The 13,364-nt window shown below is 39.5% G+C and overlaps 1 pseudogene; it reads right to left on the bottom strand.

The window, feature by feature from the left end:
* LOC100351516 (55 kDa erythrocyte membrane protein-like) overlaps positions 1-9,239 on the bottom strand; it is a 44,984-nt pseudogene extending 35,745 nt beyond the window's left edge.
* Between the last annotated feature and the right edge of the window lie 4,125 nt (positions 9,240-13,364).

Below are 13,364 nucleotides of genomic sequence, written 5' to 3' on the forward strand. Positions count from 1 at the left end.
CTGAAGGTACCAGGGCTCAAATTCAAGTTCAGGCCTGAATAGATGAATTTTTCCTAAAACTAATTTAATATCATGCTGTATACCTCACCACTAACATGTTTCTTATGGATAAAATGACTTTTCTTTGAGTACCTTTCTCAGCTTAATAATAACAATGAGATAAATAATAATAAATAAACAATGAGATAAAATAAATAAAAAGAAAATACAGATAGGAATAGATACGGGTGTTTGAGGGAAAAAGATAATTGTGACAAAGAACCACCTCTCTCATACGTAGCTAGTGAGAAATAGAACACCTCCAGTCCCTGAAATAAGCTTTCTGAGGGTAAGACTCCACTTACCACACCCCATGCTTATGTAAGAACTCAGCAAATGGTGAACATTAAACATTTGCCCATTGGTGAAAGCTGTGCTGTTTGAATTCTTTTCTGCCATCTCTAATTCTGTATTTCTCAGACCGTCACAATATGTTTAATAATCCTTTTACCATATTAAGACATTAATTAATGTGCTACTTAACAGAAATTTGTCATATGCTCCTTCTACCATGTATGACATACATTTCTTAATATGTAACATATGTTTTTCTTCTCTAATTCTCAACTGAGTCTGCACATAGGATAAAAGATTTTAAGTACTCATATAGTGTGGAATGGGGTGTCAACACTGTTTTCCAAAACCTTAATTCACTATTGCCTCAAATGCATACAAAAAAGGGTGAAACATGAACTTCATACAAATGCAACAATATAAAATGCACTATTGTGTTTCTAGCCTTTTTCATTCAACATTGTCTTTCATAATTCTACCATGTGTTGAGTATAGCAATAGTTATTCCTTATTTCTGTTTGTTATTGCATCACACAATTATACAAAAATTTATTATTCCACATGTTTTAATGATCATATATTTTATCAAAAATTGCTTTAAAACAAAGAATTCTGGAACACCGATTCTTGTACATTCTCTTGAAATATTCTTTAAGGGGAAATTGCTGAATTCTAAGATTTATTATATTTAATTTTAATAAGTACCTTCAAATGGCTCTCCAAATGATTCTACGATTGCACTCTATCCAGGAGTGATTGAAAGTTGTAATTGGTTTGCATTGCCATCAACACTTGGTATGATTAATCATTCCAATCTTATCCTTTCTGGTTAGTGTTACCAGATAAAACGCAGGATGTATATTTACTTTTGAAAAGTTGGGTATACACTGGGATATTCAAAATGTTCATGGAAAATGAGATAAATTTATTTTGGTACAAAAAATTGAAATCCATGCTTTTGAAGGTTTTCAGGAATTCATGAAAGTAGCAGTTGTTTGGTGTAACAGTTAGAACACCACTTGGGAAACAAACATGCAATATTGATTGCCTGGTTTGAGTGCTGGCTTCCATATATTTCCAGTTTCTTGCTCATTTGTACCCTTGGAGGCAACAGTGATGGCTTAAGTAATTAGGTTCCCTCCACCCATGGAAGAGACCAGATTGAAATCCCAGCTCCAGATATAAACATGGCTTTGGTCTGGCTGTTGTAGGCATATGGAGAGTGAACCCCACTAGATGGAAGATTTCTACCCTCTGTCTCTGTTTCTATGCCTCTCAAAATGTATTTATATGTTTATATATATATGAACAAATAAATTTTAATTTTTAATTTATAAAAATATGTATTATGAAAAAATTGTTTCACCAAAATAAACTTTTGTTAATTCCACTTTCCAAAATCTTTTTAAAGCTATAAACATTTTATTTAAGGTATACAAACTTCATGTATTTTATACATACAAATTTAGGAACATAGTGATTCTTCAAACCCTACACTCCCTCCCACCCACACTCCAACCCATCTTCTTCCTCTCTCTCCTATTCCCATTCTCGTTTTTGACAAAGATCTTTTCAATAAACTTTATACACTGAAGATTAACCCTACACTAAGTAAAGAGTTCAACCAATACTATGAAAAAAAAAAAAAAAAACTGTTCCTTAACAGACAAGGACTGTTCATAGTCATCACATCTCAAAGTGTAAATTTCACTTCCATAGATTATCTTTTAGGTACTCTATTAGTTACCACAGATCAGGGAAAACATAATACTTGTCTTTTGGGGACTGACTTATTTCACTAAGTATAATGATTTCTAATTGCATCCGTTTTGTTGCATAAGACAGAATTTCATTTTTTACTGCTGTGTAGTATTACATGGTGTACATATCCCATAATTTCTTTATTCAGCCTTCAGTTGAGGGACATCTGGTTTGATTCCATATCTTAGCTATTGTGAATTGAGCTCACTCTTCAACGCTGGTGCTGAGGCTCTCAGTTGCTGGGGTCCTGTGTTGTGTCTATGCTCATGCTGCATGTCCACACCCTCCATGTAGAGTCATAGTGTCCCTCTTCTTTTCATCAGTGAACTGATGTTCACTGCAGTTTTCTCCTTAACCCTTCCCTGAAATTGCACTCTCTCCACTTCTTTTTTTTTAACTATCTTCCCCCACTTAGAGCAGTAAGCTCCCTCCCTATTCCACAATCTTGGAATTTTCCCCCTCTACCATCTCTAATTCTTGATGGAAATTTTATGAAACCGGATGTCTTATAGAAGCACACTGAAGGTTCCAACACTGGGGACTTCAAAACACAAGCAATCATGAGCTGGACTTGCTCTTGCATACCTTTTCTGGTTACCAAGGATCTTACTTTGGCTTTGTGATTTCCTGTGATATTTATGGTTAACTAAGTAGTCAGCCAGTTCTCCCACCCTTTGTCAGTGAGTAGCATTGGTTGCTGATAGAAGCACCAATCAGAGGTAATATTCAAAACGTTTTTCAACCAATGCATATCTGATCCAATTAGAATAATCATAGGTATGAAAATCCAGTATCAAGTATCACTGTCCCAAGGCTTACCTACTGAATATCTGCTCTTCCTGAACTTAGATTCAGATCGCTGCTTCATTGCTATAGAAGGAAGATTAATCATGATGTAATAGGATGTGTGCGCGCACACACACACACACCTGAACAAACACCTGAATCTTTGTCCTTCAAAGGAAGTAATCACCTCAGGAGGATCATACATTTATTTAATGTGCTGTCATTGCTCAAAACACTTTTAAAACTCCTTTTAGAACTGTCTTCAGGGTCAGTTTATGAACCACAAAAGATAATTTGTCTCTTTTTTATAGTCACACTGCATTTTTGACAAATTTATAGTACCTACTTTCATTATCTTTAATCAGAAATAACTCTAAATAACTTCTGGCTATTTCCAAAAAACCCACCCTACTTTCAAAAGACAAAGATTTATCCTAATTAACTATATGCAAGCAAATATGATATAGATTATGGAAGAAAATCAGAGGTAAAATCATATTCTTGGGTAAAGATTTATTATTTTAAAAGGTACATATAAATAGTACAAATTCTCCTTTAAAAAGCTGCATCTTTTTTTGCTCAGCCTGTGAGTTGACGTGCCTTACCTCTACTCCCATCCATAGCAAACACTCTGCCCATAGCCCCCTGCTATGGTTTCAGTATGTCTTTCCAAATCTTGTGTTAAAACTAAATTCCATAAGAGAGGGAGGAGATACATAGGTTGGCACATGCTCACTCGGACTTACCTCCAATGGTGGAACTAGAAATGTGCCAGGGGATTTCAACTCAGTCTTACCAAGGAGGCAGGTACCAATGCCAGCGCACTTAGTAAAGTGATAAATACAAATACACAACTGAACAAAAAGATAGGGTATGTGTCGATGAGATTTCACAAATAAGACCAGTGTAAGCAAATAATGAAGGATAGAATTAAAAGGGAGAGAATGATCCTTCGGGGGAAACAGGACACACAGCAGACTCATAGAATGGCAGCACTCCTGCCTCAGAATCAACCCTTGGGACATTCGGATCTGGCTAAAAGGTCCATGAGAGTCTCACAGGCATGGAAAGCCATGACACGGTGGCAAAAAACAATCTAAATGAAAGATCCTGGTGAACAAGATCCCAGCAGAAGGAACAGGCCATCAAAGAGAGAGGCGCCTTTCTCTGAAGGGAGGAAGGAACCTCCACTGTGATATGGCCTTGACTAAACAAGTTCAGAGTCGGTGAACTTAAGGGGCTTCCATAGCCTAGACAGCTCATAGCAAGAGTCTCGGGTGATTGCTGACATCATAAATAAGAGTGCCAATTGTTAAATCAACAACAGGAGTCACTGGGTACATGCTCCCCACGTAGGATCTCTGTCCTTAATGTGTTTTACTATAAAGCTTAAAAACACTGCTAGTGGAACAATACCCTATACCTTGTGCAGTTGTGTGAATGCAGCCTGTTGAAATCCTTGCTTAGTGTATACTAAGTTGATCTTCAGTATATGAAGGTAATTGAAAATGAAACTCGATGAAGGGTGGGATGGGAGAGGGAGTGGGAGAGGGGAGGGCCACGGGAGGGAGGGAGGTTGAGGGGGGAAGCCACAACAATACAAAAGCTGCACTTTGTAAATTCACATTTATTAAATAAAAAAAAACTATATAACAAACAGACAGAAAGAAACAGAAAAAAGAGAACTTAATACTTTACCCTTTTAGTATTTTTTATGTTCTACTTAAAACTATTGGTTGAACTCTGTAATTAACACACAATTACTCTTAGGTGTTTAATTAATGCTATAACTAGTACTCAAATAGTATTTTACACTTTGTGTTTCTGTGTGGGTGCAAACTGTTGAAATCTTTACTTAATATATGCTAAATTGATCTTCTGTATATATAATTGAAAATTAAAAAAAAAAAAAAAACTAAATTCCAATGCAATGGCATTAAGAAGTGAGACCTGTAGGAGATGGTTAGGTAACTAGGGCTGTGCTGTCATGAATGCATTAACGTCCTCATAAAAAGGCTCAAGGGATTTAGCTAGCCCCTTTTGTTCACCTGCCTTTCTGCCATGGGAGGTCATGGCATTTGTCCCCTCCTGAGACCACGATAACGAGGCACCATCTTGGAAGTGAACAGCAGCCCTCACCAGATGCTAGATCTTGGACTTCCAGCCTGCAGAACTGTGAGAGATAAAATCTGTTCTTTATGACTTACCAAGTCCCAGGTATTTTGCTGTGGCAGCACTAAAGGACTAGGCACTGCTCTCACCCAGGCTATCACGCTTTGGGTCGAGTGACTGGACTCCCCTAACCTTCACTGCCCAGATCACTGGGCCGAGGCTGCATGCCTAACTCAGGACAAGCGATCTGCAAACTGGCCAGTTCATGTGGCCTCCTTCAAAAAGATGAGCTGGGCCCCTCAGAATCTCAATTTTGAGACATGAATTAAGAAATGAAAATAAATGTCCAGCCTTATGGGAGCAGAAATTGAAAAGTCATAACAGGATAGGTGGAAGTGGGGAGTGAGAAGAGCAAGGTCATGAATGCCAAGCATAAACTGCAAAAGGAAACTAAGCAAACAGCAGAAACAGGCCAGTGGGGATGGGAATGGAGCAGATGGGCACAGAAAAGTAAGGATGCCTTGGGAAATCACAGTGAACCCAACCAGGTTGCTGTCCATGCTTCATGCATTGACTCTTTCATGTGTGGAACCATGTTGTGTTAGTTAGCTTTTCAATCTCATGAAATTCCTCAGGCAAGATATCTTATGAAGAAAAGGGGTTCATTTGGATTCTTGGTTCTGGAGTGGTAAGGACTTAGTTGACAATGACCATGTTACTTGCAGAGTCCTAAGGCTGCCCAGAGATCATATGGCATGACACTCGGAAGACATGTGTTTGTGTATGCCTCTGTCTGATCCGTCTCACTCTTCTTGTAAAGCCACCAGGTTTCAATCATGGGTGTTCCACATTAACAACTTTATGTAAACCTAATCTCTTCCCAAAGGGTCCATCTCTAGACACCAAAGTCAAAGGAAGTGTCTACCCACCTCATACTTCACAAAGGGGATTACATTTCCATACACAGAGCCTTGAGGGACACCCAAACTAGAGCCAAACCATGGCAAGTGTGATTTCAGCCATGCCATCATGCACCATCAGAGACTGTGACCCAGGCTGGGCCAACAAATGCATCTATCAACTGGCCACAGTGATTGGGTTATTCTGGGAATGCGGTCTAGGTAATCATAAAGCCTATCAGGACTTTTATTAGTAATACCAGAAAGGTATCCCCTCTCTTTCAGGGTGGTTTAAGAAAAGTAAATTTCTGAGAGCTACCAGTAAACATTGTGGCATCACAAAGTTGGTGAATCTTAGAATGAAGTTGATATCATGGAAGGACTATCCAAGAGAGCTCTTTGATGGTATTTTGGACCTGGTGGATAAAGTCTCAGCTGAAACTGTAGATCTGCTTTTCTCCCTCTCTCTCTTCTCTCTCTCTCTCTCTCCCCCCCTTCTCTTTCTTTCTCTTTCCCTTTATCCTTCCTTCCTTCCTTCCAGTTAAACCATTTGTTCTTTGTTGTTTAAACCATTTAGATGGATTTTTCTTACTTGCTAACAACAACAACAAAAAAATACACTCTGGCATAAAGGCAGAAGCTCCTTTATTCCTAAAATTCTAGTTTAAATCCTAGTTTATGTTTAGCCCCCAAAATAAACCTTCTTTTTTTTTAAAAAAAAGTATTTATTTTATCTATTTGGAAGGCAGGGCATCTGACAGAGATAAAGAGAACACCCCTCTACTGGTTCACTCCCCTAATGGCGACATTAGCCCAGTCTGGGTCAGGCCAAATACAGGAGTTGGGAACTCAGTCAGAGTCTCCCTTGAGAATGACAGCAACCCAAGTAAATGAAACATCACCAGCTGCCTCCAAGAGTGTGCACTTGTAGGAAGCTGGAAGTGACAGCCAAGCTTGGACACTCTAATTTGGGATAGCGGCAAGCACTCTATCAAATGCCTAACCCTAAACCCTCTTTTTAAGGCTAATATAAATGAAATTCCTCTTTAACCCCAACACCCAAGATAGATAAATCATGTGATTGATAAATCAATGTTAAAAGAATTACTTATATATTTTCTAGATGGACTTTATTCTTATATTTTTAAATCTTATATTTGTTATTTTAATCTAGAGCCCAGTAATCTGAATATATTTTATTTTAGTAATTAATTTCTCTGTTACATAAATGGACTGTCCTATAGACTTAAAAGATTTTTGAACTATAGGTTCCCAGTCAATTGTTTCATTAAATCCTGAAAATATTTTTGAAATAGTCAAAAGTAAAATTTATTTCCCAGGCCCTCTATACTCTGATACCATTGTAAGGTAAGTTTGTGTTGTCAATGTACACATGTACATTTCAGTCTAACAAAGGAAAACAGACTGCATGCTACTCTTTTTTTTTTTTTTTTTTTTTTTTTGCATTTTAACACAGCAACATTTTTTTATTGCTTTTAAGGGTTTCTCGGGAGCAGACATTCTATGGCTCAGCTGTTTCATTTTTGCATTTTAGAAAGCTGAGGTTAAAAATGCTTTCTCCAAATTTAAAGAAAAAAAAAAAAACAAATGAAAAGCTGAGTATGATGGGAAGTGAAGAGTACAGGCCTTAGAAGGGCAGGGTCCATTGCTCTTTTGGGTATCAGCTTTGATTGGCAGTTGCATGCTGATAGCCCTTTACAGCAGCTGATTCTGGAGAACCATTTGAAATCCAGGTCAGTGCCCCATCCATCAGCAAAATCCAACCCCAGCCCCCTGTATCAACCTCAGCAAGAGGACCTGAATCCTATTGGCTTAAGTAAGAGAGTTGTAGAGAGCCAGAAGCTGACAGAATTAGCTGCAGCAGTTTTATTTGTTGTAAAGCAAGGGAAAGAGGGTTCTAAATGTTGGAGAGGGCTATACAGAACCCACTGTGCAGAGCTGCATTCTTGGTCAAATACTTCTTCCAACTTCTTAAGGGTTTCATCAGCGCCATTTTGATCAGTGAGAGGTCAAAGTAGTGAGCATAGTGGCTATGGATATCCTCAGCAGCATTCTACAGCTGCTACAGGGCTTCCTTCTGAGCACCCTGGCTGGCAAGTGCAATGAACACAACGAGAGGCAAAAGTTCTTCAGGGTCTGGCGCTCAGTGTCAAGGATGGCCATCTTGTTCTGCTTATGAATCTGGTGCACTGTTTCAAATTTTGTGCAGACATGTTGCTCTGAGAGCTGCCAAACTCCAAGAACTCATTAGCAGAGATGTTCCTGGTCATCTCTTCCATTGGGAATAAGTGGTACCCCTTCCCATCTTCCTGGCTTTTTCTTGGCAATCATGTTGGATATGGAGCAGGGTACACAAACTTCTCCGGATTCTGGCTGAGCAGTGCATCCTTGATATGGCTGCAGCTCATCCCACTGGCTCTGACCAGCACCAGGGTCTTCCTCTTTTTTTTAATTTTTTTTTTATTTTTTATTTTTTGACAGGCGGAGTGGACAGTGAGAGAGAGAGAGACAGAGAGAAAGGACTTCCTTTTGCCGTTGGTTCACCCTCCAATGGTGAACCACTTCCTTGAAGTCAGACAACATCCAACCGGTCCAAAACTGAGCCGCACTTAGCAAGGTTCTTGTCTTTGTATTTCTTTTTCTTCTTCCCAGCCTGGGGCTTCACCTGGAGCACACTGCACCGCACTTGCCACTTGCCATTCTTGGAATTTAGGAGACGGGATCAATCCTACTGACTTCTTGGAAGAGCTTTCCATCTACCCCTGCCACCACTTGCTGTCATCCTTGTTAATGATCTAGATAATGTCTCCAGTGACAAACTTCAGTCCTGCCTCCTTGCAGGGAATCAGATCGTCTTGGGATTGTAGTCAAACTGTGCTCTCATGAACATCTGTAGTACAGGAAGCCCACTTTGTTGATTAAATTACTTTTAACGAGATAATTCCTTTGGTTTCTTTCATGCCGTTCTGCAGCTGATCTATTGAGTGATTAATCACATTTGTGCCATTGAATTCCAGGATCTCGTGCTCTGCGTGAAGGGAACCTTATCTATGAATCATGCCACCATGAAGAATTCTGGCTACAGTACCGGACTGCTTCTCATTCAGCTTCAGAGCGATGCCCACGGGTTCTTCTGTGACTTTTTCAAACTGTATGAGTCCCACTTTCTGCACCTCCTGCCCCTTAGCCCAGTCAGGGTTATCTGGGGCAGTGAACCCACAGGTGTACATGTTTTGTCACAGCCTTCAGTTGGTGTGACACACCCTCTGGCCAGCTGCACTTCCGCTGCAAGTGCTCCCGGTAGAGGTGGGAGAGCACCACATGCATGCTGTCCCTCCCCCCTCGCCTGGAGCATCCTCTCACAGGAACCAGGGCTCAGGGCTCCAGGTCCAGGCAGCATTGGGAGTGCAAAGGCCCAGGCGTGTGCAGTGGCAGCCTCTGCATGCTACTCTTAAATTTGCCTATTCTTATTCATCAGGATATCATGGGCATCCTTCCACGTCACTCATGGCTGCCTTGTACGCCATAGCTGTGCCATAATTTATCTATTATTAGTTTATGAACATTTGGATGGTCTCCAATTTTCTGTAGGATCCATAATGCTACGCGGTCAGCCTTCTGTATCTGGGTTCCACATTCTCAGATCCAACCAACTGCAGATCAAAAATACTTTTAAAAACTTGCATCTCTGTTGTCGTGTACAAATATTTTTCTCCTGTCATTATTCCCTATGTGGAACAATATAGCATTCGCATTGTATTAGGTATTATAAGTAATCTAGAGATGACTGAACATTTAAAGGAGGATGGGCCAATGTTATACAGAGAAAGCACATCATTTTATGGAAGAGACTTTATTCACCACAGATTTTGCTGTCTGTGGGGGTCCTGGGTGGAATTGATTCCCTGGAGATACTGAGGGTCTACTGTAATGAGCGTTCTTGTGCACATCTTCTTATATTCGTATGCAAATACTTTTGCTAAATAATTTTTAGACAGGAGATTGTTGATTTAAAAGGGATGCATGTTTTAAGTTTTGATATATCCTAATTGTTCTCCCAAAAACTTTATGCTGGTTTAAACACTCTGAGCAGCAAGTAATGAGTGTCCCCTCTGCCACTTTCTCACCAGCACCAAAATCATCAATGTATTCTTTTATTCTTCACCATTGGCTTTTGCTGGTAAGCTGCAATGATGAGAGCAACATCTTGAAGTACATGAAGAGTCCCCTTACAAACATGGTATTTAACCAAATATTGCTTTCAGTTACGTAGAAGAGATGTAGTCATTTTTTAAGAATTTTGTACAAAATGTTAGTAACATTAATAATGTTACTTAAGAATGTCATGGGGCCAGCACTGTGGCGTAGCGGGTAAAGCCGACACCTGCAGTGCCGGCATCCCATATGGGTGCCGGTTCAAGTCCCAGCTGCTCCACTTCCCATCCAGCTCTCTGCTATGGCCTAGGAAAGCAGTGGAAGATGGCTCAAGTCCTTGACCCTGCACCCTTATGGGAGACTGGGAAGAAGTTCCTGGCTCCTGGCTTCAGATCGGTGCAGCTCCAACAGTTGCGGCCAATTGGGGAGTGAACCAGTGGATGGAAGACCTCTCTCTCTTTCTCTCTCTCTCTCTCTCTTTCTCTCTCTCTGCCTCTCCTTCTTTCTGTGTGTAACTCTGGTAAAAGATTTATATCCAAAATATAAGAGAAACTCAAACAACTTATTAAAAAGAAAACAATTCAGTTACAAAATGAGCAAAGGACTTGAACAGACACTGTTCAAAAGAAGACACAAATTGTCAATAGGTATATAAAAAATGCTGACCATCACGAATCATCAGGGAAATTCAAATTAAATTTGAGTCATCACAATGAGATATTATTATCAAAAAAAAAAAAAAGAGAACTGTTGACAAGGATGTGGAGAAAAGGGAACATTTGGTAGGAATGTAAATTAGTATAGCCATTAGGAAAAACAGTACGGTGGTTCTTCGGGTAATTGGGCCAAGTATGGTTGGGTTTTTTTGTTTGTTTTTTAAGATCTGTTGCACAGTGCGGTGAGTATAGCTAATGATAGAATATTACACATTTTAAAAGTGCTAAGAGTAGGGGCTTGACACTGTGACACAGTGAGTTAAAGCTCTGGCCTGCAGTGCCAGCATCCCATAGGGCACCAATTTGAGTCCCGACTGCCCCACTTTCACACACATACACACACACACACACACACTGGAATACTATTCAGCCTTAAAAAGGAGGGAAATCCTGTTATTTGCAACAACACAGAAGAACCTGGAGAATCTTCTGTTAAGTGAAATAAACATGGCACAAAATAACTAATGCCACATGATCTCACATGTAGAACCTAAAAGAGCTGAACTCAGAATCAGAATAGATTGAATGGTGGCTACCAAGGGATGGACGCACCAAGGGTACAGGATTGGGATAATGCTCATCAAATGATACAAAGTTTTTAGGAACAGTAAATTCAAGAGATCTCTTGTACCACCTGGCAACTATAGTTAATAACACTGTATTGTGTACTTGAATGCTGCCAACATAGTAGATTTTAAGTGTTTCACCATTAAAAAATAATAAATATGTGAGGTAATACGTATGTCTATTATTTAAATATAGCCATTCCACAATGTGTACATATTGAAAATATCACGTTTTAACACCATAATTATATTCATTATTTTTAAAATAAGCTTAAAAAGAAATTAAGTATTAAATCCTTCTCTTGAAAAGTTTGGGAGTTCTAGAAGAAAAAGATTTGCACATATGAGTTTTCTTAAGCAGGTATTCTGATTGATATTTAAAAAAAACAGTAACATCCAAATGAGGCAAATATTTATTGAAAGCATTTTTAGAAACACAAAGCACTGTGACAGGCATTCCAAACTGGGAGCACCCTATAGTTCACCAGTTCTCAGGGCAACAATGAGGATCAAAGAGATACTATTTTGCGTCTAAGCAAAGATTATGCTGTTTCACTCCAATGCCTTCAGTTTGCAAATGCAATGACTAATTGTGAGTAGATCCTTGAAATCTCTGTAGTTTCTTCCCCACCTCCCACTCCCAACAACTGTGGAATTCTGGTATTTGGTAGCGTGGGCAACTGGAAGGCAGAGGCTTATCTAATGCTGTAATTTGATAAGTTAGCCAGAAGCTGCAGGGCTAACATACCAATTTCTCTTAGCACCTACCTACTGAACCTTTCTTAATCATCTCTTCTGCTAAAAGGTTTAAAGCCAAGCTTTCTGTCTTAAGAATACAAATGTCAGAATATCACCAATTTACTTGTCTTGCTTGATGCTCTGGCTTGAAAGACCTGAATGCCATCAAACATTGGTGGTTATTATAGGCACCTGGGTGGGACTATTTCATATAAACAAAGGAAGCCAGAGGCACTGGAGTTTACAAACCAGAAAAAAACACTGAACTGGAAACCAAGGGACCCAACAGTGGTATACAAATCTCAGTGGAAGAACTCCTCTGGCAACTCTGCTTCCTTTGACGTCAGAGGCTCGTCTATTTCTTTTCTCACTCAGAGAATATACAATTTTGCAGAATACATACTAAGATTCTTACCCGCTATGCTCTCATCCTGGCTTGTGTATGCTGGTGGCAATCTCTTGGGATTTTTGGTATAATGTGACTGTTTTAAATGAGAAACCAAAATAAAACCACTCAAATCCTCCTCAAACGAACCCTGATTATCCTATATTTCACATATAGTACATTTTATAGAAGTGTTAATAAAAAAACTATGTTTTTCTCTAAGTTGTAATTTTACATAGGTAAGTACAAATAAAATTAATCTCAAGGTTCTAATAATACTGTTACATTCTTCTCTCCCAACATTTAACATTTCTAAGTGTCTAAAAATGGACTGTCTCATTTTCATTTGAATCTCAAATATGTAGCTTTATCTTCCTCTTTTCATAAAAGGACGAAAATATCTAATGAAATAGAGCAATCCAAATTAAAAGGAGACCATCACAGCTTGATAACATGGAAGGAAATGAAGAAAGGATTAGGGCGATAAACTTGGCTCTGGAATCCCAGGTCCTTTCTAGGTCTCCTGTCAGAGACCTAGGAGTACGATCAAAACAGCCCTGAACTACCAGGTCTCTCTGGCAACTCCACTCCCTGCACCTGGTCCCAGCTCGCAGCCTACACACACTTCCCATGCGTTCACCCCTGCCTTTTCCTGGTCAAAGCTGGACTTCAATGGTGAGGGAGCCGAACTGTAAACATCAATAAGAAACACAGTCAAATGGAGCACAATTCACCATGAAACGAACATGTGGGAAATGCGAAGGAGCAGAGGAAGATGTGTGAGCCAGAAAGAGCTGTTTGGGTGAAAACCCATTTGAAATGTGCCAGTGGAGCAACTGTGAAGGGGAATGAATGAAGGCCTGCTTCTTCACTCTATGCAACCAGTCAGTCT

The sequence above is a fragment of the Oryctolagus cuniculus genome, chromosome 7 (assembly GCF_051225735.1).
Source record: "Oryctolagus cuniculus isolate XC-2025 breed Fujian yellow rabbit chromosome 7, ASM5122573v1, whole genome shotgun sequence".
Lineage (NCBI taxonomy): Eukaryota > Metazoa > Chordata > Mammalia > Lagomorpha > Leporidae > Oryctolagus > Oryctolagus cuniculus.